General features: G+C 50.3%; 1 long non-coding RNA gene across 1 annotated transcript; it reads left to right on the top strand.

Annotated features, from left to right (window-relative positions):
• Positions 1–749: 749 nt before the first annotated feature.
• LOC138847043 (uncharacterized) lies at positions 750–1,656 on the top strand. Its single transcript, XR_011384659.1, has 2 exons — positions 750–1,198; positions 1,451–1,656. It is a non-coding gene; the product is annotated as an uncharacterized lncRNA (long non-coding RNA).
• The last annotated feature ends 4,842 nt before the right edge of the window (positions 1,657–6,498 follow it).

Below are 6,498 nucleotides of genomic sequence, written 5' to 3'. Positions count from 1 at the left end.
ATGGCAGCAGCAGGAGCGATGACTGGGTGGCCTCTGCCAGGCTTCCACCAGGCTGCGCCATCAGGGGCGCAGAGGCCTCGGCGCCACCCGCCGGCCCCGCCGTGCCCCTGGGTCGGGCAGGACCAGGTGAAAAGGGCGGGCCGGGAAGTCACAGTGGAGTTTTTCTCCCCTGCTAGACACACACAGCTGGTTCCTCTCTTGCAGCCGAACACAAAAGAGCTGAGCTAGCACTTGGGAAAATGGGATGTCAACATTTTTTTGCTCAAATTTGATAAGCAGCATAAGACTAGCACCTTCAATGCTTCTTTCAAAGCCGTCAAAGCGGCCAAGACAATCCAGACCCTGCAGGCAGCCCGGAAGCTTCCAGGGGGAGGAGACGGGCAAGGAGCTCCCAGCAAAACAAGGAGGATGAGGTGGGACCAAACCCAGGCCCACCGCTGCCCCGCCACGTGGGTTGTCCACGGCACTTCTCCGGGCTGGTTCCACAGTGTTCCTGGCTCAGAAAAAGACCACACAGCGAAGCCTCTGTCCAGTGGGCAGGAGGACCCAGGCCCTCAGCGCCCTCGGATCACCCCAGGCATCCTGTTTCAACTGTGCCGAAAGCATGACATGGTACAAACAGGCTGGGGAAATCAAGGACCAATCAGAGCATTAAAAACAGGCTTTTCTGGCTGCCCCAGGAAGGCTAAGGTTTCGGCTCTGCTGCCATCTCCTCACATTTTCCACTGATGTCACCCCGCCCAATAATTGGTGGAGAGGAGACTTAAAGGAGAAGAGAGGAGCTGCGCGAACCGAGCGGTGGGATCGAGAGAAAAACAGGGCACGGGCTGGCCCCAGCTGTGGCCATGGGAATCGCACTCACTTGGCAAGCAGGACTGCGGGCCAGCCATGCACTGCATGGGGCGTCCGTCCTCTCGTTGCTGGGTAGAAAACAAGCCAGCGAAGGCACGCTGTTCCTCCGCAGAGGACAGGCCTCCGCTGCACGCCTGAACCAGTCGGGCCATTGATCCCAGCCAGGGAGCCTACACAGCAAAGCGGCAGGCTGAGCCTGGCCATCAGGAAGCAGCTCTGGCTGTGCCTCTGCTGGACACTGGCACAGCCACAGACCTTCTCTGGGGGTTGACCAGTGACTCTGATTGTGCCGCGGGCTGCTCAGTCGTGACCGTGTTACCAACAAGCAAACTGAATGCCTCTGCAGGTGAGCTCCTTCAAACCAGCTGCAATTCCAGAATTATTAGCTACACAGCTCCTATGTGCCAGGCTCTTTGCTGTGCACTTTGCCCAATGTACGTTTATTTGACTTACGCATTAAGAACTGTAAATCGGGGCCGGTGCTGTGGCGTAGCAGGTAAAGCCACTTCCTGTGATGCTGGCATCCTATTTGGATGCTGGTTCAAGTTCTGGCTGCTCCACTTCTGACCCCGCTCTCTGCTATGGCCTCGGAAAGCAGCTGAAGATGGCTCAAGCGCTTGGGCCCCTGCATCCATCTGGGAGATCCAGAAGAAGCTCCTGGTTCCTGGCTTTGGATCAGCACGGCTCTGGCTGTTGCGGCCATTTGGGGAGTGAACCAGCGGATGGAAGACCTCTCTCTCTCTGTCTCTCCCTCACTGTCTGTAACTCTACCTCTCAAATAAATAAATAAAATCTTAAAAATAAGGGACCTATAAGTTACCTGCTCTGTGTGATCAGTTTGCTAGGTGCTGTGGATAAAACAGTAAACAGGACGGACACAGTCCCTGTCCTCCCGGACCTGTCCCAGCTCCCTCAGTTGCCCATGGCAACACCAGGATACGGAAGTAGCAGCTGTGTTTTCTAAGTGAGGAAACAGCAGCTCAGAGAGGTGAAGTGACTCACACAGGATCACAAAGCACTCAAGAGCACAGTCAAGGAAGAACCTCTGTGTCCTGGCTTTAAGACTACGTCTTCCCCATTGTACAACCCCACACCCTGTGCCCACATTAGCAAGGGGATGCTGAAACAATCTCCTTGGCCCACTGAGGGGAGGGCAGCGGGAGGGGAGACAGAGAAATCCCTGCTCTGAAATTCTCACAATAAAATATGTTTTTAAATGCTTCCTCCAACGCTCACTCTCCAGGAGGCCCAACGCTGTGACCTACCCAAATTCTATTCCTCTATTCCATATATTTCTTATCCCAACCAGGCAATCAATGCTGGAGGGGCCAACCAAAAAAGTAAGGCTCTAATAAGAATAATAGGCTTACATTAAGCCAAATAAAGTCATTCTGAAATGACTAAAGAGAAATAGCAGAGGAGAAATGCCGCTGGGCTCGCACTCTGTTTATGCACTGCACATTATACCTTTTCATCACAATTACCTAAAGTGGTACATTTGTACTTCCATAATGTATGGAATTCATTACAGAGTTTTGCAATGAAATTATCACACTGTGCCTGGGACATCTGCACCCTGTCATACATCATTCTATTCATTTCTAGTTAATTTAATCCCAATATCTGCCCACATGATAAGACAGATGTTCAGCTACGCTGCAGCTTCGATGGTTTTCTGCCTTGAAGAAAGTTGAAGCCGTTGAAAGAAATGACATCTTTCAGACAGAAAGCTTACAGTATTAAAAAGTTGGGCCAGGGGGGTTGCCGCCTCACTATTAGTCTTTTTATTTTTCATTCATGTAGAATGGTAACCTCTGCCGCAATGCTCAACATGTGAGATTAACTGAGGCAAAAGGCTAAGGGGGGTTTTTCTACAGCCACTGAAAACGAAGCCCCATCAAAGCTGGCGTAGAAGTATTGCCGTATCACTCAGTAAAGAAAGGATCTGGACATTCCACTCGGGTGTCTTAGCCACGTGTGTGGGGAGGAAGCCGTCGCTTCCCTGTGCCAAGCTGGATGCGTGACACGTGGCTCCTGCGTTCCTCTCTGCCAACCTGGGAGATGGCCACTGCGGCGATCTCCCATCCAGAGTCTCTGACTCGCATGCCCCTCTGCTTCCCACCCCCTCTGATCACGTGTCCAGATCTGAACAGCGCACGCGCCTTGGCGACAGCGTCCCTCCGGGGTAGTCCTACCTGGCGAGCCCCGGCTGGGTAATTTGGGGAAAGTGACTTGGCCTGTTGGAGCCTCAATGTCATCATTTTCGTAAAGTAAATAATGGCAACGATTTCAGAAGATGTGAATCCCAGCAGAGAGAACACCTGTGGCAAGTGCACATTGAACTCAATCGTGCAAACAATAACGTACTACTTTCAACAACAAGACTAGCACTTTTCACCTGTGGAAAGCTTCTAGGAGAGCTCCCGCCTCCTGTAGCTTCCAAGCACGTAGCAGATATTATTATTATTGAGAACAACACGGTTGCTAGTATTATTCCACAGTGGTTGCCCTCCCATGCTACAAATTAAAATCATTTCTAATTTTTTTTTTTTTTTGACAGGCAGAGTGGACAGTGAGAGAGAGAGACAGAGAGAAAGCTCTTCCTTTGCCGTTGGTTCACCCTCCAATGGCCGCCGCGGCTGGCGCGCTGCGGCCGGCGCACCGCGCTGATCCGATGGCAGGAGCCAGGAGCCAGGTGCTTTTCCTGGTCTCCCATGGGGTGCAGGGCCCAAGCACCTGGGCCATCCTCCACTGCACTCCCTGGCCACAGCAGAGGGCTGGCCTGGAAGAGGGGCAACCGGGACAGAATCCGGCGCCCCGACCGGGACTAGAACCCGGTGTGCCGGCGCCGCTAGGCGGAGGATTAGCCTAGTGAGCCACGGTGCCGGCTATCATTTCTAATTTTTACAGTGGTCCACTTTTGCCCTTGTTGGATCACATAAAACTTCAGCAGACACCAGCATGCTGTGTGCAACAAGGGGAATACAGAGAAGGGAGTCACAAGTCACACTGGGATGAAAACATCTTTCTGAGCTGGGGCAGAAGAGTATGAAGGCAACATCTTCTTTTTCTTTTTTTTTTTAAGATTTATTTATTTATTTGAAAGGCAGAGTTACAGAGATAGATCCTCCATCCACTGGTTCACTCCCCAAATGGCTGCAACAACTGGGACTGTGCCAGGTCAAAGCCAGAATCCCAGAACAACTTCTGGGGCTCCCATATGAGTGCAGGAGCCCAAACACTTAGGCCATCCTCCACTGCTTTCCCAGGCATATTAGTAGGGAGCTGGATTGGAAGTGGGGCAGCTGGGACTTGAACCAGTGTCCCTTTCTGGCATGATTTGGAGGGGTTGGAGCATCTATAGGTGACCCACAGGTGTCCTGGGGTTTGGGAAAAGGACAAGAAGGATACACTGATCCTGCATTCTCCCACCTATCCAAGCAGCTTGACCCTGTAACATGCTGCGTGGGCCAGCAAGAGATCATAGGCTCAAGGATTATGACAAAACTGAGCAAATTCCTCTGTACTTGGAATACTGAGAAATGTTGTGAGAGATGGAGATTAGGGGTTGAATTAACCTTGTGCAAGCAGTCTCTGGCCACCAAGCCTTCCCAATCCAGCAATGCCACATTAGGATATAAAATGACTTGGTTCTCTGGTTGATGCTGGGGAATTGTGTTCCCAAGATGGCTTCTCCAAATGTAAGTTCAAAGTGACTACAGGGGCTGGCACTGTGGCATTGAGGGTAAAGCCACCGCCTGCAGTGCCCGCATTCCATATGGGTGCTGGCTCAAGTCTTGGCTGTTCCAGTTCTGATCCAGCTCTCTGCTATGGCCTGGGAAAGCAGTGGAAGATGGCTCTAGTGCTTGGCCCCCTGCATCCATGTGGGAGACCAGGAAGACACTCCTGGCTCCTGGCTTTGGATCAGCACAGCTCTGACCATTGCAGCCAACTGGGGATTGAACCATGGATGGAAGGCCTCTCTCTCTCTGCCTCTCCTTCTCTCTCTGTTTAACTCTGACTTTCAAATAAATAAATCTTAAAAAAACAGTGCCCTTACATATCAGCTAATCCAACCTTCTTGTACAGAACAGAAATGTGAGATTGAGAACGTATTTATGCCACCAGTCCACCACTCTTCTCACTGTGAGCATCCTTTCAATTCTGTGTTCTAAATGCTTCATCCCTGGTAGGCCCATGGTGACAGTTCAGTGACAGTTCAATGAACTAAAGCGAGGCGAGGCCCAGACAGGTCTAAGAGCTCACCAAATTAGTGGCAGAGCCATCAGTGGAACCAAATGGCCTTATGTCCACTTCTAGCCCACCAGGCAGATTTACCTTCCTTGAGGAATGAACTCAAAGCTTCATGGCCAAGCCCATCTCTTTTATTGCTTACAACCTTGCCCGTTTTCCTAAGTCCAGAAAGATTAGCCCTCCTTGCCTGCCTTATATTCAGGGATCCAAGGTCAAGTTCTTCTACTTTCTGGGTTCCCGTTTCACCACGTTTAACTTGAGTTGACTGTTTAATGACACTTGCATATATGTTTGAAGAATATGCATTTCTGTTCACTCGCTGCTGAGTTCCTAGTGATTAACACAGCACCCACAACAAAGTAGGACCCTTGCAAACATTTGGTGAATGAACAAGTAAATGAATATGCCTGGTATTCCTTTAGGTTTCAGCTCACAAGCCAACAACTTATAAAAGTAAATCCTGTGGCTGGTATTGTGGCATAGCTGGTAAAGCCTCCACCTGCGACACCAACATCCCATATGGCACCAGTTTGTGTCTTGGCTGCTCCACTCACAGTCCAGCTCCCTGCTATTGTACCTGGGAGAGCAGCAGAAGACTTGGGCCCCTGCCACCCATGTGGGAAACCCGGATGAAGCTCCTGGTTCCTGGCTTCATACTGCCTCAGCCCTGGACACTGTGGCCACTTGAGGAGTGAACCAGAGAATGGAAGATTCTCTTTCTCTCTCTCTTTCTCTCTTCCTCTCTGTGTGTGTATGTCTCTCCCTCTCTCTCAGTAACTCTGACTTTCAAATAAATAAATCATAAAAAAAAGAAAATCCCTAGAGTTTGTTTAGGAAGAAATCGAAGACAGCTCCTGGACTTTCTGGGAAAAACTGTTAACGATTAATTAGTAACACCTGCCATAGGCTCATGTGCGCACAGAGGGGCAACGTATTTACTATCCCCAGATAATCAGGGATGGGAGAAGAGAGAAAAGTGTGCAGCTTGGTTTTGTGGAAAGGGACAAAGAGAGTGAAATATGAATCAAAGGTGAGATGCAAGATGAAAGCCACTATGTTCTACTTCCAGATTACTCTGATGATGATGCTATCATCACAGGGGGTACATTCTTGGTGTCCAGCCAAGGCTCCCGCATGAGGCCAAGCCAAGCCCCTCACAGCCCTCTGGGACCTCTGCTTCATGGGGCTCCTCCTTCCTCTCCTGGTCCACTTAGGTTCACTTTCTGAGTGATGGAATCTGGTCAGATGGGCAGTGCTTTTCCAAATTAGAGCAGAGTCCTGACCAGGAACTGCTTTTGGTTACCAGGGATACATAACTCAGATGCTAGCATCAAACAGATTTGCCTTCAACAATCAGCTCTGTAAACTAGGTCTTGTTTGACATAGAAAAAA

Source organism: Oryctolagus cuniculus, chromosome 1 (assembly GCF_964237555.1).
Source record: "Oryctolagus cuniculus chromosome 1, mOryCun1.1, whole genome shotgun sequence".
Taxonomy (NCBI): Eukaryota; Metazoa; Chordata; class Mammalia; order Lagomorpha; family Leporidae; genus Oryctolagus; species Oryctolagus cuniculus.
This window is presented reverse-complemented; position numbering and strand designations above follow the sequence as displayed.